General features: G+C 45.9%; 1 protein-coding gene across 1 annotated transcript in view; it reads right to left on the minus strand.

The window, feature by feature from the left end:
* Positions 1-24,637, minus strand: part of CTBP2 (C-terminal binding protein 2) — a 157,219-nt gene extending 132,582 nt beyond the window's left edge. The window contains exon 1 of the mRNA XM_064145291.1: positions 24,490-24,637. The gene's annotated coding sequence lies outside the window, so the exon portion shown is untranslated. The remainder of the gene's footprint in view (positions 1-24,489) is intronic.
* Positions 24,638-24,985: the final 348 nt, after the last annotated feature.

Genomic DNA, 24,985 nt, shown 5'->3' on the forward strand with positions numbered 1-24,985 from the left:
TTATGTTGTTGTTTTGACCTGGACAGTACCTACATCAATAAAACAATAACACCCACTGGGACATGAAGAGGACAGAGAAGTTTTGTAAGATTGTGAGACCATAACCCATCTTAAATGAAAGACTTGTGACATTTTTTCCAACAGGAGGATGGATTTCCCTGAGGGCCACGAGGTTTTTGAGGTTTGCTCACCAAAATTCAGGCTGACTGTGCTTTCTCTGTCCTTGCTGTGCATGCTGGTCTTCTCTGAAAGACTGAAGGTGTCTCTGTCTACCAAATAAATGACCAGCCTATGGCTTCTGATGTATCCCAGGTCTTTACACCAGCAGCAGTTTGGATTTGACCTCAGCTAGGATCTGCCTGGCAGTGGTGGTTAACTGCAATCAACTTCCAGTGCCAAAACTTCTCCCTGAGCAGTGAGCACTGAAACTAGAATTATTACAGTTACTGATGAGATTAAAAAATGGGAAAAAAAAATGTAGAGCTGGAATTTTCTAAGCCAAGACATTTCTCCAAGGCCAGCACCTGAGCGAGACACATCATCAGCAGCCCAGGACTCAGCAAAGGTGCCTGCAGGTTCTACTATTTCCTCCTTCAGAGGAGGCTTCTTTTCCAACCTAAGTGATTCTACAACCTCTAAGATCCAACCACTATCCCAGCACAGTCAAGTCCATGACTACACTCTTTACTGCTTCTTGGCTTTTAGAACCTGCACAATATCCTCCAGTCTGCCAGAGCTAACCCACAGCCTGCCTGGTCACCCTGAAACATGGATGCTAGACAACAGGGCATGCTCAAAGGTTTGCCAAGCACTATGTTTATTCCTGGGCAGGTATGACCTAACAGTTCTGACCTTTTCTGGGATAAGCATGAGTTCAGCATCTGTGTTTACTCAGCAAATACATGAAGCTTGCAGGCATTAAAACAGAAACCAGGTGAAATAGCTGAATTCCCTAGGTTTGCTTTTTTGACATTGATTCCACTTCCATTGCTTCCTCTTTCAGCAAGAAAGCCCAATCCCTGGACACCTATCCATCTTGAGCTGGGTGATGCTGCCTGATGACATATGTCCACTTAAAGCAGGCGTTTGCTCTCAGGACTTGTCCAGGATTATTGTTCAATCTTCCTTCTTGAAAAGTAGCCTGTCTTCAAAGGCAGCAGTGCTGCCCTGCTGGCCTGGCTCCCTGTAGCTCCAGCCCCTCAGGTTTTGCTGACAAAGGCAAAGATGAGCAGGTAGCAGCTCCAGCAAGCTCATAAAAGGCAACCCTGACAGAAGCCAAAGCTCCTTATTACCTGAAAATCTGCTGGGCTGTTTCAGATATCTGCCTTCAATGCACATGCCCTGAAAGCCAGAGTCCACAGCATCAAATCCAGCAGTTGTCCTCTCCCCTAGAACAGCTTTCATGGTTTTGGCCCAGCAGCTTCATCACAGTGACTTTGAGCACAAAATGACCAACCAAGAGGCTGACCTGATGGTTAACAGCCTTCACCCTCTGTAATGATGCAAACAATGGACAAGCATGGTGAGTAGCCACGGTGCCACAAGCCTAGGGTATTCTGAGAGGTCTTCCCCTGCCACCCCAACAGCTTGGACTCCTCCACAGAAGCTGCATCCTTCACACCAGCAAGACCTGGCCAACTCCTCAGCTGTTCTAATGAAGGCAGCATGGCAGCCTGACACAAACCAGAAATCTCTCTGGGAAGACCTTACAGTGGCCTTCCAGCAACTGAAGGGTGCCTACAAGAAAGCCAGGAAGGAACATTTTACAAAGGCTTGGTGTGATAGGATGAGAGGGAATGGTTTGAAGCTGGAAGAGGGGTGACTTGGACTGGATGCTAGGAAGAAAGTCTTTACAGTGAGGGTAGTGACACACATGGAAGAGATTGCCCAAGGCAGCTATGAATGTTCCCTCTCTGGAATTGTTCAAGGCCAGCTTGGACATGGTCTTGTCCAGCCAGATATAGTGGAAGGTGTCACTGCCCATGGAAGTGGGGTTGGAATTAGATGATCTCTAGGATCTGTTCCAACCCAGACCACTCTTAAGTTTCTATGATCTGTAAGTGGGGAAATCCAACAGTAAGGCAATGGATGTTTTGCAAGACTCTGAAGAACTGTTGAACAGTGATTTATTCAAGAGATTCATCAGTTCACCAAGTTTGCAAAGCTTTGGAGATGGTAAAAATGTAACAAGTGAGTCTCATGCATGAATAAAAAATTACGTTTTACATAAATTAAATATATAATTTGATTAAACATGTTTATGTCTTTGCAGTGACATTTAGAATAGGAAGTATTCATTTTCTGTTTTGAAAGGAAAAAAACTCTTTCAAATGTAATTTGAAGCTGTCAAACCAATCTTCTTTACAGATCTTTTAAATGTCACATACCTTCGGAAGGGGATGGCAGATTCCTTTTAAATATGCAATTGCAAACAGTCCAAGCAAAATCAAGAATTTATTAAAATATGCTACTGACATTTATACTGATTAAGTATAGCCCTTTCCTCACTCCCTCTCGATAGACTCTCCTACAAAAGATGTCACAACAGCTCCCATTAATGCCCTGCTCGCTCTAATTCCCCACCACACAACCAGCCCTTCCCAACCGGCACAACCCAGCTGCAGGAGCGGAATCTGCCACTTGTTTTGCACAGGGACTAGTGTGAATTTCTGGTTGCTTTACAGGAAATATGGTGCTTTTTGATGACTTCTTACCAGCATGCCTGAAATTTATAACCAAAAATATTAACTGCACTTACTTTAAATCAAGTGCAGCACTATACCTAATGGCTTTAAATGGAAGAGTGTATTAATCACAAGCGTGAAGGAAACCTACCGCAACTCATTACAGACAACTTTATGCTTTCAACCTCTATGTTCTGGTTTATAATCACAATAACTATTAATCACTGAATCATAGAGTCATAGAATCACAGAATTGTTTTGGTTGGAAGAGATCATTCAGACCAAGTCCACCACTAAACCTCAGCACCACATCTACAGGTTTTCTGAACACTTCCAAGGACGTGGACTCCATCACTTCCCTGGGCAGCCTGCTCCAGGGCTTGATGACCATTTAGGGTAAGAAACGTTTCCTCATGTCCAACCTAAATCTCACCTGGTGTAACTTGAGGCTGTTTTCTCTTGTTCTTTCTTTTATTCCTTGGGAAAACTGACCAACTGATTCTTTGATTACACCTTATTGTCCCCAGTTAGAATGCGTTTTCAGATTGTTTCCCATTTCTTTTAAAGAACAGAGAATAGGCACAAAGGAAAACCCTCTCATGTACCAGTGAATGCTGAAATGCAGCAATGATGTGAGCTCAAATTCTCAGTTCCTTCCCACTAACGTAGTGGACATTTTAGGGTCACTATTATTTTAGAAGACAATGAATTCAATTATTATTTCTCCTCCTCTGTCACCAGACCAGTGAAGTGCTCAGGCACAGTTCTCATTAGCATTAATGGAAATCCCCACTGTAAATTCTCTCCCTGTGAAACAACATTAAGAGCAAGGCCATCCTGGGCAAGCGTGCTCAAATTGGAAAATAAAATATACCTCCCATTTCTCACTACCACCACAGGGAAAATGTAATGAAGTGCAGGAGATTAAGCCACAATTCCTGTATCAAATCTTCCTTGCACTCTGTAATTACTCAACACAACATATACAAGAGTTACTCCTTGATGAAAAGAATTCGTTGCACATTATTTAAAGACTTTAGCCTAATGCTCTCAACTTTCTGGTGCATAACACAGCAAATTACAGCACGGTCATAGGAACATAAATCACCACCACCAACAACTCTGAGCTTACTTAAAGCTTACACTGAGTATTTAGAAACCAGAAAATTACTAAAAGGGACTCTTAGTGTTGCAGAAAGCATGTTAGAGACAGACAACAGGGATGCAACACAGCCTGCTGGCAGCACTCTCTGCTGAGCACACCACAGAAGGCATCCAAAGCAAGTGTGCCTGAAAATAGCTAGGACCACAATCAGTGTTTGCCTGGATGATTCATGTGAGACATTCATCAACGTGCCATAAATTAATTTCATGTAATTAAGGACAAAGAGGAACTTTGCATTGGCTTCGACACCAAACCTCTCACCCCTGCCCATGAGAACTGATGCTGTCCACATGGTGTCCTCATCTCAAACCTGCCCATTCACCATGGAAAGTGTACTACCACAATACTCCATCCTAGTGAGGCCACATCTGGAGTAGTAGGTCCTGTTCTGGGCTCCCCAATTCAAGAGAGACAGAAAACTACTAGAGAGTGTCCAGCAAAGGGTATGGAGATGCTGAGGTGCTTAGGACATCTACCAACAAGAAAAGGCTGAGAGATTTGCAGCTTTTTAGCCTGGAGAAGAGCAGATTGAGAGTGGATCTTGTCAATGCTCATCAATACCAAAAGGACAGATGTCAAGAGGATGGGACCACAGTCTTTACCAGTGATAAGACAAGGGGCAATGGGCACAAACTGGAATACAGGAAATTCCACCTGAACATGAGGAGAGAACTTCTTTCCTTTGAGTGTGACAAGGCACTGGAGCTGGCTGCCCAGAGAGCTTGTAGAGTTTCCTTCTCTGGAGAGATTCCAAACCTGCCAGGACATTGTGATCCTGGGAAACCTGTTCTGGGTTACCCCAATTTAGGAAAGGTGCTGGGTGGTAGATAATCTCCAGAGGTCTCTTTCAATTCCCCCCCCCCCCACTCTGTGATTCTGTAAAAAATACATGTTGGTGGGTTCAGCTTATGACAGGCAACAAAGTGAATGCCCCAGGCCCCTACCCTTTCCTCTACCACCCATTGCAAAGGGCATCCAAGATTTCAGGGGGTTCACAAATGACCCTCTTTGGAACAATAAACATCAATACCTAATCTTTCCTTGAACTTCTACCCTCTGTTTTATGGATGCAACAATAGCTTTTGCTGATACAACACTGATGATCAGTGTCACATAAATGTTGCTTCAATAAAACCAATGAAAGTTTAACACCAGAGTCAAGCATATAATTTTGATGGGTTTCTCCTGTATGCAAAACAAAGTCACCATTCCACTCCTCTAAGCAACTCCTATTATTCTCCTCAATCATGTCTTCTGTATGACTCACATGAGATGGGCCACTAGAGAGATCCTGCTGGTTATCTACCACATTGCTTGCACCTGGATAAATTCAAGGCTGCATGATGAAGCTCATGTCTTCATATGGCCTCTTAAAGGACACAGAAGCAACATCTCCCAAGATGAGGGCACTCAGCATATGAGAGCACAGCATCTTCTCTATCTTGTCCAAATTTTTGGACAGCTCCCACAATCTAATGAACGTTTTTGCTAGCAAAGGCAGCATTCCTTGAACCTGGAAAGTACTTCCTTACCAAGACTCCTCTGCAGTGGGGGCAGAGCATGGAATCTGAATTTGCTTCTTCACTTACCTAGTTGCTACTCTATGTGGTAATACAATTGCAGGTGCAATGAAACAGCTGAGATGTAAATAAGACCACCTCAGCTTTGACTTGTTGCCATGTTCACTGATCTGTCCCTCCAAACCCTTTGGTCTGCAGTGCTGGGGAGAACATGATGTGCAATTTAAACATTGTTTAAGTCAACTTCAGCCAGTCCACAATATCTTCAAAGCGTCAGTAAGGTCTTCTTACAGGTATTGCCTACTGAAACCAGTGGTGTGGGCTTAAGGCAAGACTCCTTTCCCACTCTGGAACACAGTTTAGTGGTTATAGTGGTCTTAGGTTGATTGTTGGATTCAATGATCTTAGAGGTCTTTTCCAAATGAAACAATTATATGATTCTATAATTCTGCCTCTCCAAAGAAAGAGTAAAAGAACCAACCACCAAGCACTGTATGTGCAGTACTTGCAAGCAGGCCTCTCCCCTAAGGAGAATTCCTTCAAACCCTGAAGGCATGAAATGAAGCTCTGAGATGTCAGTGGGTGCTCTGTGGCATTTTTTTCACAGCCACTGGCAACACCAGGACATGCCACCTGGAGAAGGTAGGAATTCTGCCTGATGATCTCCCTTGAAGTGCAGCGAGCCCGATCCACATCCAAGCTACCCTGAAATGCAATTTTGGACCATGTCACCAGCTGGTGTAAATCAGCATTGCTACAGCTGTGCAGCAGAGAGCAGAGCCTGGCCCCTGCCGCTGCTCCAAGGCGCAGGAGCATCCTTGATTTCCTCTGACAGAATCAGCGCACTTGTCACCGACGTTTTCCAGAGCCAGAGCAGGAGGTTTGCCTTTATTTCCACTTTGCTGCAGCCTGCTGACCCAGGACACGAGGTGGAAATGCCAAGTATGGAGTGACAAGATTTAATTGTCAAGTGCTAACGTGTGTCTGGTGCTACAGCCTGCTCCTGGAAGACATGCATTTGGTGACTCCACTCTGTCCATGAGCAACCCGGGCACACAGACACATCCAAGAGAAGTGCCATGCCAACCTCATGTCCTCTATGACAGCAGAAGACACACTAACTCCACTCTGGCTTCTCAGTGTATATTCCACACATGAATGTTCCAGTGACAATGCAAAGTACTTTTCAGACGAGTCAGTCTCATCCAAATCTTTCTCCACCTACAAGTAGCCTCTTCACCTCTTGAGTGTTTCCTAACCCACGTCCAGCAAACCCACATCCTCCTCCACCTGCCACAGTACCATGACACTAAATAGCACCAGCAGTCCCCCAGTGTTAGACATCCAGCACAGACAGCATTTCTCCCTCCTGGAGCATGCTATTTGGCTTGATTTGTGGAAGCAGGAACAGGAAAAGGAGCCACAGAAAGAGTACTGCATGAAGCTACTTAAGGAAAAATTACAGCAACATAACACCCCCACCCCGCAGAGCATGTGAGTATGTAAGCATTTCTCCTGCCCTAACAGAATTAATGCAGAACATGCTGGGACCATGTTGGGCATTTCTTTGTTGTTTTCACTTTTTTCCACTGCAACCCATGCATAATTTTTGTTGACCCATCAGGTTGGGTTTTGGGAAGCCGTCACTTCCTGCATTCCACTACAGAAACTTTACACCCACAAAAGCTGGTAACATTTCTTTCTGTTCTTGCTGTCTCTATTCTATTTATTTATTCAGCTATCCAATGTGAAAGGCCATAAATCGCACTGCTGCTGAAGTCACAGAGGGAATTCCTTTAAACCTAAGTAAAAACTCATAAATAACTTCCTGTAGGCAACAACACACTTGTTTTCTCCTCTGCTTTCGGGCTAATCTTCCAGCTAACAAATCAAATCAAGTACCACAGTGTAATTATTCCACTGTGATAACCATCTCCTTATATGGAGAGCTTACCTTGGCTTAGGTGTTTTCAAATTAAAATTATCAGAGAAGTGTAGGATGTTGTCAGGGAGAGAAAGAAAAATGATGAGGCATTGGTGAACACAAGGTATGACAAGGAAATTCTTCAACTGGACCCAAGTTGTAATTTATAACAGAATCAAAGAATGGTTTGGGTTGGAAGGGACTTTAAAGATCATTATCCAGCCCCCCTGCCATGGCCAGGGACACCTTCCATTAGAACGGACTGCTCATGGCCTCATTCAACCCGATCTTGAACACTTCCAGAGAGAAGGCATTCACAGCCTCCATGGACAACCTGCTCCAGTGTCTCACCAACCTCACTGTAAAGAATTTCTTCCTAATAGCCCTCTTCCAGTTTCAATCCATTCCCTCTTGTTCTGTCACTACAAACTCTTGAAAAAAGTCCCTTTAGGCTGGAAGATCTTTAAAAGTGAGTCCAGTTGTTAAACCAGCACTGCCAGCTTACCACTAAACCATGTCTCTCAGCACCACATCTACATGACTTTTAAATTCCTCTGGGGATGGGGACTCCACTTCTCTGGGCAGCCTTTTCCAGGGCTTAGCAACCCTTTGGATGAAGAAATTGTTCCTAGTATCCAGCCTGAATCTCCCCTGGCACAACTTGAGGGCATTTCCTCTTGTTGTATCACTTTTTCCTGGGAGAAGAGACTGACCTCCCACCTGACTACAACCTCCTCTCAGTTAGTTACAGAGTCCTGCATCTTGAGGAGGCAGCTTGCTACTGCAAACCCACCAAATCTAGTTTAGCCTTACTTTGTATGATTCATGGCCTGGTTTTCAAAGCAATGAAGTGCATGATCTCAAAAGAGATGATTTTAATATTGGGACAATTCCCCTGAACTTGCTGGGAGTGATGCAGCTACAAATAAAGCCAGGAATTATCTGTGACAAAGTCAGTAAAGAAGGCAAGAACCACTTGGCAAAATGCACCTGCAGATGACATGGGTGTGTGTGTGTGGGGTGAACATTTATTTTGCCCTCCAGGAAATGTACTGCTTGTATCATGTAAACGAATCCTCATCACTTCCCAACACCTGCCTGAGCTCGGTGCTCATACTCACTGATGCAGGCATATTGGGGACAAGCAAAGGAAGTGCCCTGGAGAAATGTACCCACGTGGCCATGGACCCATCACGGTACGCTGCTCCACACCATGGGACTACAAAGTGGTGGCCAGTGTCAACAGCGGGGCCAGAAGCATCAGACTAAAAATAAAGAGCCAGAAATAAACTTGCCTGAGCTGCCAGCCTCCTGAGGAGCTACCACACAGGACTTGAGGGGAAAGAAAACCAACCCTGTGGTCATCATTTCGCATCCAGCACTTCCCACTGTGCAGCACAGCAAAGAGACAGTGGCAGAAGCAGAAAGGTAAGAGGCTCACTACCAGCCCTGGAGACTGGGCATAGAAACACAGTGGAGAACAGGTATGGAATGGCAATAGGTGAGTGGCAGCCTGCCCAACAGCATCCTCATCCTCCCCAGAGGGCAGCAGGGAAAGACAGAAGCTGGCACAATGCACCCAGGAAGGTGATGAAGCTCCAGGAAAATGGATATGGATGGCAGGTAGTAACTCTATTCTACACCACACTTACTTCAATTTTGCTTATTTTCACAGAACCATGGAATGGTGGAGGTTGGAAGGGACCTCTGAAGATCATTTAGTCCAACGACCCTGCTAGAGCAGGATCACCTAAAATGAACCACACATGAACACCTCCAGGCGGGTTTGCGATACCTCCAGCAGAGACTCCACAACCTCCCTTCCACTACTTTGCCACACTCAAAGTGAAGAATTTTTTCCTTATGGAACCTCCTGTGTTCCAGTTTGTGCCCATTGCCCCTTGTCTGTCACTCTGCACCACTGAGAAGAGTCTGCCTTGATCTTCTCAACCTCTACCCTTTGGAGATATTAGTAAGTACTGAGAAGACCCCCTTTCAGTCTTCTCCAGGTCTCTCAGCCTTTCCCTGTGGGTAGATGTCCCAGTCTTTGTGTCTCTGTTTTATTTTACTGCTTTTTGTCATCTTCAAACTAAACACTCATCACAAGAGTTCACATGCAGACACCTTCTCTAGGCCTTTGAGAGCATGAAGATTCGTAATACTGAAGCAGTAAGCCACACTTGCACATGAACATTTAGAACATCAGCAGATTGTTCACCTTGTTTCAAAGGCTGCAGGTGCAGAAGCCCGGTGTGCCCAACAAAGCCCACACTCACAGAGCTCTGGCAGCATGTCTCCTGCCAGTCCTGCATCTCACAAACACAGTGTCACCTCAAAGGCTAACAACTGGTCAAGCTCAGATTCCTTCTTAATCTGATTTACAGGTCTGGTTTTGTGCCAGAGAGCTCAGGATAGGATGTCAGAGCCATGAGGAAGGGTGTTTTTTTCTAGCTTTGGGAATGATGCACATCACAGAAGACAATGCTCCAAGCTGGTTACACCCTTAAAATAAAAAGGGATTACCCTGAAAATGCTGGTGACCCTTCAGCAAAGGCCACCATCAATTCATTAATTTACCCAGCAGCCAAGTCCTGGTGCCAGTATATTCTTCAGTTTACAGCAAGGCAAGGACAGCCACCAGGCCATCAGCCACAACAGAAGAGAAGTCTTTCTGCAGCACTTGCCTCCTAGCACATTTTATCCTGAGTTCTATGAGGATTGGTTTTTTTTTAACTTCAGTGCATTTGTTTGACACATTTAAAGTGAGATATTCCTAAATCTGTGTGACAAAGTGATTTTTAAAACGAGTTGCCAATAAAAACACACATTTAGTGATTTAGAAGAAAAAAAGACAGAAGAGATAATGTATGTGCAGAGCCTCCCACAGCTGATGGGGAGCAAGAAGCACAGGATCTCCTCTCCCCTTTCAGACAGGCAGCAGGATCTTGGCCAGCTCATTAACCCACCTACACGCCACAAAATGCTTGGGAATCCTCAAATAAAGACTTCATAGTATAATAAAAAAAATCTCACATCATTTCTATCACCACTTAAACTCCCCAACGCTTGCACTGAGTTTACATTAGGAAGGAGAATTAACAGATGTCAGTTCAGCAAGGAACAGCTCTTTGGTGGCTTCCTTATGACTCTACAGAGCTTCTGGCAATTCCTGGGAAGGCCACATGCTGGAAATTGGCATTTCTGGGTATAGTTCCATGCAAATTATTTCAGGTACTCAGCTCTAGGCTTACAGCACCTGAACAAAGCATGATCCACCCAACACCATGTGGAGATGTGTATCCCACCACCATGTGTACAAGCATCTATTCCTAGAGAAAAGACCATCTTCCCTTAGGTATAAGGAAAAGATCACTTCAGTGACTGCCCTGCACAACTCCTCACAGCAGGTCTAACTGCTGAAGGTATCCAAGATACCAAAGGACTGTCAATGAAACCACAGGCAAACATCAATCTGTTAGCAAGATGGGGAAATGTCATGCTCCCAAGGCTGTGGGTGCCATTGCTAACAACAGAGGTGAAGAAAAAGAGAGCTCTGAATTGCTGGGAGGCAGTTAGTTTGTGGGGTTTTAATCACAAATGAGGCTCAGCATAGTCACACACCATCATGTGGTGGGCTATTGCCAGAGGCATGGGGTGAAAAGATGACTTCCCCAAGCAAAACTGTTTGAAAACAGCATAAAACCAGCTCAAGCCCAACACTTTTTTCCAAGCATCCTTTTCCAACACAGCAGTCAATAAAACAGAGAAAGACAAGATGTACCAGGGAAGTGGAGTCTGCTACAGCAGCTGTGAGCTGTGGGGTGACCACCCTGGATTTTAGAGTTAGACAGACTCAACATGGAGATGCCTGCCCAGCTGGCACCCCCATCCTTGAATCACAGAATGGTAGGGGTTGGAAGGGATCTTCAGAGATCATTGAGTCCAACTTTCCTGCCAAAGCAGGAGCACCTAGGGCAGCTCACACAGGATCCAGATGGGTCTTGAAATTCTCTAGAGGAGTCTCCACAACCTCTTTGGGCAACCTGCTCCAGAGATCCAGCACCCTTACAGTAAAGTTCTTCTGTTGAGGTGGAACTTCCTGTGTTCCAGATCATATCCATTGCCCCCTGTCTTATCACAGGACACCACTGAAAAGAGACTAACACCTTTGTTTTGACACTTGCCCTTCTGATATTTTGTGATATTACTAAGATCCCCTCTCAGACTGCTCTTCTCCAGGCTAAACAGCCCCCGGTTTCTCAGTCTTTCTGCCTCACAGAGATGCTCCAGTCCCCTCAGCAACTTTGTAGTCTTCACTGGATTCTCCCCAGTAGTTCCTTGTTTATCATGAACTGCAAAGCCCAGACCTGGATACAACTCTCCAAATGAGGCTTCACTAGGGCAGAGAAGAGGGAGAGGAGAACCTCCTCTGACCTACTCGCCACACTCTTCTTAATGTGCCTCATCGTCCTTCTTAGCCACGAGGGCCCATTGCTGTCCCGTGGATAACTACTGTAGGGCAGGGTGACTGAGCAGGAGCAAGGATGGAGAGCGGGACTGTCTGAGCACCTCAGCTTCACATGGCCCACAGCTATCGGAGGAAGCAACACATTTAAAACTGCCTTTTTTCACCTATCTGCTATTTTCTAGTCCCCAAAAAAACCTACAGGACACAGAACATCACTACACGTACCACAACCTGAGCACAGCAGGAAACGTTAATATTTCAGCTGCATACACAAAGCCCTCCAACACATGTCGATTTTATTTGATTTGCTGCAAGACTTTTCTTCCATCTCTTGAAAGTAATTTTTTCTCTAAAGCATAACTGCTTAATTGGCAAGTGTACAAAATATAATTACACTGCATGCGAGTTACAATATTGCTTATGGGAATACCACTGCGGATGCATTCTGCTTTATTTTCTGTTTAATCTCTATTAAGAGATCTGTAGGAAAATAGCTAGGTACTGCTGATTTCATACACACCACACGTCAGTCAGTCATTTCTCTGCCTCAGCCACAGCACAAACAGAAAGACAGCGGAAAATTCCCGGGTCGACCCAAAGCTAATAAAGTTCTTGCTTGCCTCTGAAGGAAGTGCAATGAGCAGGATGCTAAAGAAACCACCAATCTCCCTGTGGCCTTCAACACAAGAAGGACAAGACAGGGTCCAGAGAAAGGCCATGAAGGCCATCAGAGGGCTGGAGCACCTCCCCTATGGGGACAAGCTATGAGAAAGCTGGGAAGGGAATATTTACAAGGGCTTGCAGTGATAGGATGAGGGGCAATGGCTTTAAGCTGGAAGAGGAGAGACTTAGGCTGGATGTCAGAAAGAAATTCTTCATTGGAACATATTGCCCAGAGAGGTGGTGGAGGTCTCATCCCTGGAGACACTCAAGGTCAGGCTTGATGGGGCTCTGAGCAATCTGATCCAGTTGAGGATGTCCCTGCTTACTGCAGGGAGGTTAGACTAGATGACTTTTTGTGGTCCCTTCCAACCCAGTGCATTCTATGACTTTTATGATTCTCTCCAGCCTTAGGTTTATCACATCCCTTATGCTACCAGAGCAAGGTGAAGATAGGGTAGATAGGAATACATTGCTTTTAATGACAACTTAAGGGCATTTATTACACTCCCCACAAGGACCTTTACAATGACATCTTGGACAGTCGAATGAGAACAACACAACGCAAAGATATGGACCCTTCATGCTAACATGGTGAACGGTTTCTGATGCTCAGCAGCAAAAGAACTCCCACTGTGCCTCCAGATCTCTCTCCATCCACGCTTCTCACTAAATCCACATCCCAGCCCCACCACCGGCCCCAGAGTAACTCCCTATTCTGTGAGCACTTACACACACAAGTAACGTTACATGCAGGAGTAGCTGTCTGGACCTCACCAATCTGACGGCTAATATCAGCATATTTTAAGTGCCTTAAACGTTTATTTCATTTGCTTGAGTAATGAGATTAATGCCATGTTTGTTTGTTTAAGCTAAATCATACAAAGCCAAACATCCAAATGTCCTTAACTCACAGCATTAGCCCAAGCTGTGCTACCCTGCGAGTCTGTCTTACGGTCCTGCTTTTAATTTCACCAACAAACTCTGATTTTACACCAGTTTCACTCAGCACATCCAGAACTTGAGTGATCGAATAAACCATTAAACACTTTCAGGCACTGCCTCATGTTTTCATGCTCCATGTTTGCTTTGCAATTAAGCTTCTGACATACTCAACTTCTAGACCTAAAAACACCAGTGTAAACCCAGCAGCTACATCCGTACATACACGCACACGAAAAGGATCTGAAACAACATTCCTACCCTGACAGCTCCTGCATACTCAAGAATACAGACTAGAGCCCAGAGATGCCACAAACCTCACCCATGAATGATGGATGAGATGGACAGACCAATCTGCAAGCTCACCTAGAAGCAGAGTAGCTCTGCAAACATCCAGCTGTACATTCTCACTGCAAAATGTGCACATAACCACACTGATGTTGTTCCAACCACAGCCCAACCAACAGAAAAGTTTCAATTTTTTAATTTACATTCCTAGCTTAGACTCCTAGCAGAAGCATTCTTCTGCTTAGAAGTTTCTCACCAGGGCTGGAGCTATTTCTGATGTCCTATGGCCACCAAGAGCTGACCCAAGGTCTGAATAAAGTCTGCACAATGGGATAAAGCGCATGACTTTTCATCTAAATTAACTCACACTGACCCAGACATCAGGCACGCTATGGGGCTAACATGGCCCCTTCTCACTCCTTACCTGGTGCAAAGTACCTGCTGTTGACACTGGAGGTAATTCATCTCTGCAAAGGATTACAGGATTATTTTGTTAAGGAAATGAAGAATCTGCAACCTTTCCTGAGCACTAATGGTCACATCCTGCAATCTCCACCTTCAGATGCAGGTCTCCTCTCTGCAAGTCTTGAAGGAAATCTGCAATGCTTGTGCTGGGGATCTGCAAATACTTGGATGCTTTCATTCAAACAACGGGCTTCTGTGAATTTTGAGGTTAGAAGAGATCATTGGGATTTTCTAGATGACACACTGCATGCTGGCTTATCTAAATTAATCTCTATTTGGGTATCATTCACATCAGTGAATAAACATCCCTGAATTTGCTATTTCCAAAGGTGGAGAAACCACCTGCAGCTTTGGCAGCCTCTTCCACCACCAATAGTAGTGAAAATGCGAACCTCACCTCTCATTTCCTTAGCTTCACCTTCCAGCTATGAAGTCTTGTAAAAACTCCACCTGCTAGACCTGAGACCTCTTCATTATTCAATTTATTTTCCCTCTGACAACACCAATTGCCTTAATCAATTTACCTTCCATGACTCTCGTGGATAAACCAAGTGAACAGAGGTCCTGGACCCTTCCGGACTCTTCCCACAGCACCTCCTCACCAGGTACTGGGGACATGGTGGTTGCCATGTCCCTCCTCCAGCCTGGCAGCCACCTGCCAGCACAGGCAAGGAGCACACAAGACCTTTGGCCATAATATCATATTAGCAGAGCTGGCTCATGACTCCCTGCTCCTCTATAAAGACATGATTTCTCCAGACAGCATCCTGGAGGTACAGCCCGCGTTGTTTGCTCTCAGATAGAGAAATTTACAGTCAGCCAGCTGAGAAATATGACTTGCTTGTATCCAAGCAATACAAATTGCTTTCACCAGCAGTCACCCCTTTACATTATTTACCACTCTCCCAATCTTAGTGACATTTCAAGCTCTAGCAACGGTGACTCTCAGCTGTATCGTGGCTTGCTCACAGACACGTTAAGCAGCAGCAGGACAGAAAGCGAGCACTAGAAATGCATGTTTGGAGATCATTTCTGGTTTTACAACTGTATTTGAGAGCTGAGTCCCAGGCAGTCCCTCTTTTGCACATCCCAAATCAAAATAGATGTGCCATACCCAACTGCATTTCTTGCTGCATCTTAAGGAAATGAAAATCCCCATAGTTACCCTCATGAATCACACATTATTGAGCTCTTCAAATAAAAAAAGGGAAGTCAGCTCAAAAGGATGTGCTGCCCCTAAACTCAAGCTGATGGAGACCGAGTGCACCACCATCCTGCACTCCTTCATGAAACAAGTTTCCCTCATGCCTCAAATCATTTGCCCAGGACTCCTGTTAAGCTTACAGGTCTGCATTCATAGAATCATCCAGGTTGGAAGAGACCTCGAAGACCATCCAGTCCAACCTAGCACCCAGCCCTAGCCAGTCAAATAGACCATGGCACTAAGTGCCTCAGCCATTCTTTTCTTGAACACCTCCAGGGATGGTGACTCCACCACCTCCCTGGGCAGCCCATTCCAATGCCAATCACTCTCTCTGGCAAGAACTTCCTCCTAACATCCAGCCTATACCTCCCCTGGCACAACTTGAGACTGTGTCCCCTTGTTCTATTGCTGGTTGCCTGGCAGAAGAGGCCAACCCCCACCTGGCTACAGCCTCCCTTCAGGTAGTTGTAGACAGCAATGAGGTCACCCCTGAGCCTCCTCTTCTCCAGGCTAAACAACCCCAGCTCCCTCAGCCTCTCCTCGTAGGGTTTGTGTTCCAGGGCTTTCACCAGCTTTGTGAAAGGCTTGGCCCATTTACTGCTTAACGACACTAATACAAGATCAGCTTTACCACAAGGATTCTCCAGTATTTCAAGATTTAGTGAAAAGTGAGCATTACTGCGTCAGTTTACTCTGAAAGCCTCTTCAGTGAAAGACTGGAAAACTGGATAACCAGATCCTGGACAACTAGGACTGATGTCCAAAGGTCTGACTAAAGCAGTGGCTGTTTAATGTTCACTTCTACCACAATCCCAGTGACAGGATGAGGGGTAACAGCTTTAAACTGGAAGAAATTTGATTTAGATCACATATTTGGAAGAAATTCTTCCCATTAGGGTGGTTAGACACTGGAACAGGTTACCCATAGAAGCTGTGGATGCCTCATCCCTGTAAGTGTTCAAGGCAAGGCTGGACAGGGCTTTGAGCAACCTGGTCTAGTGGTTTGTGCCTATGACAGGGGAGCAGAACTTTAAGGTCTCTTCCAACACAAACCATTCCATGATTCTATGAATCACAACTGGATCTAAACCTCTCATTACTTTCCTCTCATTCCCAACACCACCCCCCCTCCCCCCCCCCAAAAAAAAAAGAAGGTATGTTTTTTTACTTTTCTATCAACTTCACCTAGTAACCCAGTTCTGTTTCTACTGTTTTACAGAACCTGTTGGTTGGTCTCATTGCTACCAGCCACAGCTTCTTGCTGCATCCCTTTGCCTCCTTCCTCAAGCTCTGATTTATATTCTCTGCTATCAGATTCCTCCTTGGACACTTGGATGCACAACACAGACCACAGCATAAGGACTGAGCATTCTACTTTGGCATCCAGCACCTTACACAGCCTGGAACAGAGGCTGGAAGGGTGGCTAAAGGTGAAATAGGAAAGCAGAGGCCCACTTGTCCAGATTCTTCCTCCTGATACATCATTCATCTAAATTTTTCTCAGGAATAACTGCTACAAAAAATCACTGTCTGCAACCTCCCTGCCTGGAGCTAAACACAAGTGAGATTTCATGCTCCCAGCAAGGCTAGAACTACTGTTTTGTGAAGCTGGGTCACCTCCAAGAAAGCACAAACTCAAGAAACATGTTGAACTTCTGGCTAGACAAAGCTAAAATTGCACTTTGTCTCCCCAAAGCTGTCTATGATGCTTCTTTCTAACACTCACATCTTTTGTTGTCCAGATAAGAGAAACAGAAATCTATGCTTTCTGCTCTTCAAACATTATAGATGGGAAAAATGTCAGAATAACACAAAATTGCCTGAAAAAGCAACAGGCACTGCCACTCTGGATGTCCTGACAGCTGCAGCACAGCACAGTCCTGCTTGACCCTGGCCACAGGGCCACCACACACATGAGAACCTTGGTGATTCACCCAGGAATTATAATACAGCATATTAAACAAACAAAATCTTGTTTCCTTCTAGGAACAGAAAATAGGTAAATCAGGTATTTCATCTGAGAAACGCTCCTGTTATCAGCAAAGGGTCAAAGTTCAAGTTGGCACAGATACTCCAGCATTCAACTTCTGGATACCCTAATTCCAGGCTCAAATGTTGCACGGTTTTTGCATGCAAAAAGCTGCTAGCTCAGACAAGTGGTAAACATAAAACCTACACAGGCTCGTGCTGCAAGAATCAGGAAAGTTCAGGTAACTGCAGGACCATGAAAGCTGATGAGAAGGGGGCTTGTTTTTACACATATTGAATTAATTTCAACCACAACTAATCACAGCAAAGCTCAAGTCTCTCAGCTTTTAAGTGTAACATCCAATAGTCAGCCTAGTAACTGCTTAACTTGCCAATTACTCCCAGCATCCTGTCTTCATGCAGAATCTGGTTTTCAGCAGAAAAATAATAAAACAGTTAACACTTTATGACATCTCTATAGGTACCTCTACCACCTCTTATATTTGGCCTGAAATGTTTTTACAGGGGAATTTACAGGTTTTTGCCTCCAGCTAACACAAACTCAAGGACATTCCCCCCACACAGACATCCTCATAAAACTAAAGGGTATGCTGATAAAAGCAGAGGGGAGTGGATGAGGAAAGCCAAGATGCAGGTAGTTACAGGGGCCTGCAGAAGGCAATTTTAAATTTAAAAATGTGTCTGGAACATAAACTACAAGCTACTCCTGCCCAAAAGTGTTCCTTGTGCATCAACCGTAGGGAATATGGTGGCCATGGAGAGCTCATCCTCTAGAGAAGCCCCAGCTAGGTACGTGGATGTAAGGACACATGCTTGGAAATGCTGTGACATCTCAAGTACGTGGGAAAACCAGGAGAACCCCTGAATGACAGCACTGCTGCCATGCTCACACCAGCAGGCACCAATGGGGCCAGAAAGGAATTGTTCATTGAGAAGGGAGGGACCATGTCACAGTGGCTTCACAGACTCAAAGAACAGTAGGAGTCGGAAGGCACCTGTGGAGATCATTTGGTGCAACCCTCCTGCTGAAGCAGGGTTGCCTAAATATCCATAGAGGCAGGCTGCTGATCTGCAGAGCTCATCGGCACAACACCCACCACCTGTGCAGGTGTCAAAGGTGTGATTCATTGCTGGGATTGTTTATTTTCTGCCCTAAGGATGATGTGATCAGCTCCATCAATGCATCAGCTGTGTGCAAACTAATGAAAGTTAGTTTTGTCTCCTCCTGGCTTTTCAGGGCTGATCCCATACTCCTTGTAGACCCACCACTGTTCTCAAAGCCCAGAAGCATTTGAAAGGGGATTCAGCCCTACTCCCAGACTGGGACATTTATAACTTGCAGAGCCATACATTGCAGAATTGTTACAACAACCACCAAGAAGCCAGGCTAATTTTGGGGTCTCTTACAATTTTTTGCCAACCTCCTCAGCACAGAAGCTCCTCTTTTTCCAAAGGGAATGGGTCACTAAAAAAAAAAATAAAATAAAACAAGACAGACAGCATCCATTACATATCTGTTATATTTGGCATCAGAGAATCCATCTGCATTATTCCTGGTCTCATTAAAGACTTGGCTCCTTGTAAATATTATGTCTCTAATCCACACGTTTTCCCTCTGTGCTGTGCTTCAGGGGTCTGTTTAAGTAATAATTGGTATGCGTTGTTGCAAAGAAAATAGTGGCTGAGTGTTTGACAACATTACACAAGTTAATGTACACGGGAGCCACTGCTGCAGTCCTTGTGTGAAAAATCAGTTCAGCAAGGTTCCTACCAGCATCTCCAAACAAACCTCACAGCCAAGGTGCCCTGCATGTTCTACACTTGAGTCTGAAGAAGAGTGTGAGGTGTTCAACCTTGATTTGGCTACCACGCTGGCAAAGGTCTTTCCTAATCTCATGCTGCTCAGAATGGGAGAGGACCTGGGTGAAACAGAACCCAAAACTCAGCAACAAAGCTGGTTGCTGTAACCACAAAACCACATACTTCTGGTGGGAGGGGATGGGCAGAAGCTGAGAAGTTAGCAGAGCAGTTACTTTCAGCAGGACTGCTGGCTTTTATTGGCTTAAAGGATACGTGAAATTACTGCCAGATGAGGCTGGAGGAGCAAGTCATTAATAATTAAAATCTACTCCTGATGCATTCAAGGAACTTGGGTTTTATTTGCATTTTATAGTAAAGTCCCAGAACAGATGGGACTTTATGGATGCCTATCAAGATGCCTACTTTGCTCCACCCAGAAAACCATCTATTTGAAACACAAGGGTGAATTCCCCAAATAATTGTGTAGTGCAAATGCACACAGCTCCCATCAGCTGTGGAGCAGAGGGTCCCTGAAAAGTGGTGGCATCCCAGGGCCTGTCCTCCCCCAGCAAAACCACAAAGCAAGAATGAGTCTGATATCACTCTGGAGTGGGCTCTGCTCCTGGATGAAATTTCAGGATGGGCTAAACACCCAATAAAAATCCAAGAAGCTGGCAATCCTGCCACACAGCAGCACAGCTGATTTCTGTTAAGGGCTGATGGGTCAAAGTCAATCAGGCCACTCTGCTTCTACCACAGGTCCTTCCCCAGCAACCCTGCCACACAGCAGCACAGCTGATTTCTGTTAAGGGCTGATGGGTCAATCAAAGTCAATCAGGCCACTCTGGTTCTACCACAGGTCCTTCCCCAGCAACCCTGCCACACAGCAGCACAGCTGATTTCTGTTAAGGGCTGATGGGTCAAAGTCAATCAGGCCACTCTGCTTCTACCACAGGTCCTTCCCCTCCAACCCTTCTAGATGTGTTTCTTTTTAACAATGCAGTGGAAGTTACAAGTAATATAACCCCATCAATAATGAGCAAACACCTCCAGCTTTGCTAGCAGGACCACTGAGATCTTCCCACACAGCACCACCATGCTTCTTCCTCACCAGACCAAGCACAACAAACACAACTGACCGAAGTGAACAACATATCCTGGGATTATCTCACAGTTTCAACACAGAAAGTTCAAGTAGGACAACAAATTTAGGCGAGGCTGGAGCAAATTTTGGGCTCACATCCCTCTTGCCTTGAAGAGGAACACAACAAAATGGGATTTCTGTATGCCAACAGTCCAGTACCTCTCCTCCAAACTAGGAACCTTCATCTTTCTCTCTGCAATCTCACCACCATATTTCCCAAACACAACATCACTCCAGCATTACGATGTCAGAGAGGAGAAACCAAAAAGTCATTACAGAAACTCCAGATGCTTAACGCTGTGAAAACAACTCCTGGTTTTTAAGAAATCGCCAAGGCTCAGGGTGCAAGAAAGGCACTCATAAAGCATCATCAGTGGCTGTAGAATTAAATAAGTAACAACTGACTCATCTGTGCTCTGTTACCAAAAACTCCTGTTGATTTCTCAGAAAACAATATCTGGTGTCTTCCCAGTACTTTGTAAAATGCCAGAAATCCCATCTCTACACCACGATGGAGCTAAGCAGGAGGAGGAGACACGCAGGGTGTGTAACAGGAAGATTTCTGTGCCCTCACTGGGGCAAAGGATGGTCAGGGCCTTTCTCATCCTTTCACCTAAAACTAGTTATTTCTTCTGGCAAAGGGGAAGGAATGAAAAAACGCACCCCAGGAAAAGGGGACAAGGAACCAAAGTTGGCACAAGCACACATGGGTGTAACAAAGTGCACTTGAAATTACACGTTCCAGCATCACGTTTGGCTGTGGAGAAACGCCAGCTCCTGGTAAAAATGTTTGTGCCAAGAGCAAAATCAGCAGTGACCTGCCAAAACCTCCCCTCTAAACCTTCAGTGTTCCCTGCAAGAAGGGACCCCAAAAAACATCCTGCACAGTCCTTATCCTTCTGTAAGCCCTGATGCTGTTGTTCTGTTTGAGCCTATCACCCAAACATCCTTAGAGCAATGATATTTTTTACTGAAGACTGAAGTTGGCAGCACTAAGGAAATAAAAGATATTTCACAGGGCTTTATCCTTCTTATGACAAAACTGAAGTACAGGTACAAAACACTCTAAGATCCATATCACACATCCTTATTCTGCTGTAAACTGTAATCCCAGTAGCCAGAAAGATGAGTTTAGGGTGCTGGTTACTTGGCAGATCTGGAGAACAAACATATAAAAAAGGTGGGATAGGCAGGGTGGTGGTGAGGGAGGAGAGAGGCTGCATCCTGCTTTGGCAGGGGGTTTGATCTCTACGGGTCACTTCCAACCCATAACATTCTATGATCCCAAATTTCTAAGGCAGGTGTAATAATCACCCCAGGTTGAGGACAATCTCACCAGCAGCTCTCCTCTCCACTTAACTTACTACAGCTAGAATATCAAGCAAAGAAAGCAACACTTGCTAGATCTGATGTGATGAGTAAACACGGCACCTATCAGATTTTAAGAGACAGCATCACCCACCAGATTTTAAGAAAACACTGTGTTTGCTGTTTAGAGAACCATTTCCAATTCTTCTGCTTAAAGGCAAAGCTGCTTTCAACTCCCTCAGTTAGGGAACAGCACCAAAACTCCAGTGAAAATTAACCCACCTTTTCCACAGGGCTGGGCAAACCCAGATTCAGGGTGGGTTTTTGCCTTAAAGCACACATTCTTACCAGTCAGCTGAACTGGAGAAGTTTGATTTGAACTGCAGCCAGGCTGATGCATTGATTGACTTTCCTGGCCAAAGGTTTCCATACGCTGCTTCCAGCCCCTGCCCGGGACCTAAGCTGATGTTTTTCCTGATATGAGGAATATTATCACTGGACCTCAGCGACAAGTCTCTAGTGAAACTACAGCATTAAACACAACAGCCTGTGCTATGGGGGAGAAATTCCTTTGAACGTCTTCCAGCTAGGAAATGCAGGAGTGGAAAAGCAGGGTTGGATAAGAGAAATCTGCCAGCAAACAAGGCTGGAGGGCTGCAGCTCTGTGGGGCATCATGCTTCAGAGGGTCCTTGGAGATCCCAAATGAGCTGGGCAGAAAACTACCTTAAATCCAGGGAAAGCTGACTGCTTTATGCTATAAAGCAATAAAAAACCTGGACTGAGGAAGCACTCAAGCTAACATTTTAGGGGGAAATTGAAAGTCAAAGGCTCCTGCAACCCACACTTCCACCCTGCATGTGCTCTGGGGTGTCTCTCTGCTCTGATTGAACTACTCAATTGCAGAAATACTCGGTTAGAAATACTTTTAAAGGGGAAGATACTTTACTTGCCTATGGCTGCAAGAGCTCAGATCACGCTATTAACCACCCGCAACCCCCAGACAACCTCTGTCCCCACTAATAACAGGTGGAGTTCACCAACAGGTCTCCGAATCAAAAATTCCTTTCTAAGAAGACCGCCCTGCATTTCCAGCTCTCATTTTCCAACAAGAATACTTGCTGCTCACTGATGCTTCCTGAACAACCGCTTTCCCAGGAACTTCAGGCAGCAGAAAGTTTTGGGAGGCAAAGAATACAAATCTTTGTTTAAGGCTCGAGCCCCATGGACGAGGCCATTCCCTCAGCCAGATTTGGAGCTCCGGCACAAATCAGCTTTATGGTAATAACAGATTACACATCACCACAAATCATTATTTATTATTTCCCCCCCTGCTACAGGATGCGTAATTGAAACGTCTGCGATCCAACAATCACCTCGGAATCCATAAACACCTCATAGCATTCTGAACACACTCCCCTGTAATGAGCCCGTCTTCAATTTTCCTCGGGAAAGAGACCTTTAAGGAATGCTAAAGCAGGTCGGCGCCCTTACGCACTGATGGAAACAGGAACAAAAGCATTTTGTCACCAAGGCATCTCGTCCGGCATGATTTTCTTTGCTCTGCTTCAACAAACCGAAAAGTACTTGCTTTTATTTTCCCCTACCCCATTCCCGCCCCCCCCCCCCCCCCCAAATCTGGGCAATAAACTGTGGTTTCAATCCCATCGGTGAGCCACCATCTGTATGGAAACAACGGACCATTATAACCCTTCCCGGCTATCAGGGTTGGGTTGGTTGATTCCCCCCCCCCTCCGCTTTGCTAGTGTTTTTTAAAACGCAGGATTAAAATGTCATACCATCCCTCAGGATGGAGGGAGCCGGGTGTATCCCTCTCCTCTGGTCACGATGCACTTAATCAAGTGTGAATGATTAAAAGTACTTCAATTAGAGATACGTACATACATCGCGATTCAAAAGGCAGCGCCGAAGTGCGGCTTGAAAGAAGAAATTTACTTCCACTACTTTGAGATCTCCATCTCCCACTTTTTTTCCTCCTCCCCAAACCCAACCAGGAAGAGCCATGGGACCAACCAAAGTACCCAAGGCTCAGCCCCAGGGCAGGATTTTGTCCTTGGCAGGACAAAAGGCCATTCTTTTCCCCCAGTCCAGCAAGTTAAGGGGGGGAAGAAATGTGATGTATTATTTTTACTCAAAAGAGCAACGCGTAAATCCGCGCATTCGCCGCCGCCCGCCCCCCCCCCCCCCTTTTACTCCGCGGCGATATGAAGGGTTTAAACATCAAAAAATCCCAAAACCAAAACCACCACCACCAAAAAGCATAAAAAATAAATACAGGGGGAATTGGAGCATTTTGAGCCCTGCGGGGTGTAGAAGGAGGATGGCGGGGGGGGGGGGGAAGGGGGGGAAGGAAGGAGCCAGGCGCGGCTCCGCTTACCGCCCTGCGCACCTCCGCGAGTCATACGCGGAGTGGCTGCGCAGGGACTTCTTAATTTATTCTTTTTTTTTCGCTGTGAAACACCTAATAGCCCTTACTAACAAAAAAGTCCCAAAATCGCAGCCGTCAGCTCCGCGTCTCCAGGACGCTGCATCCGCGGCGTCCGGGGGACGCGGAGCTGGCGGCTGCGCCGCGGGGTACCCCCCTCCTTTCTCCATCCCCGCCTTTCCCAAACTTTCCAGCCGCCTCCTCCCCGTTAATCCCCCGGCAGATGTTGCCGCCGGCTCTCGGTACTAAGTAAACAATGCGGGGCCTGGCACAACAAAAGATTTCCCTACTTCGCTCCGCCGCCACCCGCGGAACTTACGCGGCCGCCTCCCATCATCATCACTCACACACACATCCCACCCTCCTTTTCCCCTTGAATTTTTGTTCTCCTTCCTCCAAAACAAAGATGTCCTCGCTTTTCCTTGTCCTCTGCAGACCCTGGACTCCACCACCACCATCACCACCACCATCGCTTCCCCATTACCTGCTCGGCTCCGCCGGCAGCCCCGCACCGCTCCTCAACGCCGCATCCCTTCCCGCATCCACCAAGCTGTCGGAGATCCACCTTAAAAACGCCACTCGCTCGTACACCGCACACACACAAAAAAAAGCAACACAAAAAAAAACCCCCAACAAAAAAAACCCAAACCCACAACCAAAACCGAGCCACCACACCAACTTAATCCTCCCCCCCCCCCCCCGCCCCGTGCTTCTCCGCTCTCCTGCTCCGCCCGCCGCCGCGCCGGGAGCGGACGGGGCCAGGGGAGCCCCGCCGAGACGCCCAGCAGCAGCGGGGAGGATGCTAATTGCAACTGGAGGGGGGGGAGGGGGGGAGAAAGATCGCCGCTTCTCCCCCCGCCTTTTTTATCCCCCCCCTCCTTTTCCCCCCCTCCTTTCTTTCTCACTTCCCCCTCCTTTTTTCTTTCCCTTTCCCTCCTTTTTTCCCTTCCTCTCCTTTTCTTAAACCTTTTCCCCTCGGT

The sequence above is a fragment of the Pogoniulus pusillus genome, chromosome 6 (genome assembly GCF_015220805.1).
Source record: "Pogoniulus pusillus isolate bPogPus1 chromosome 6, bPogPus1.pri, whole genome shotgun sequence".
Classification (NCBI taxonomy): domain Eukaryota; kingdom Metazoa; phylum Chordata; class Aves; order Piciformes; family Lybiidae; genus Pogoniulus; species Pogoniulus pusillus.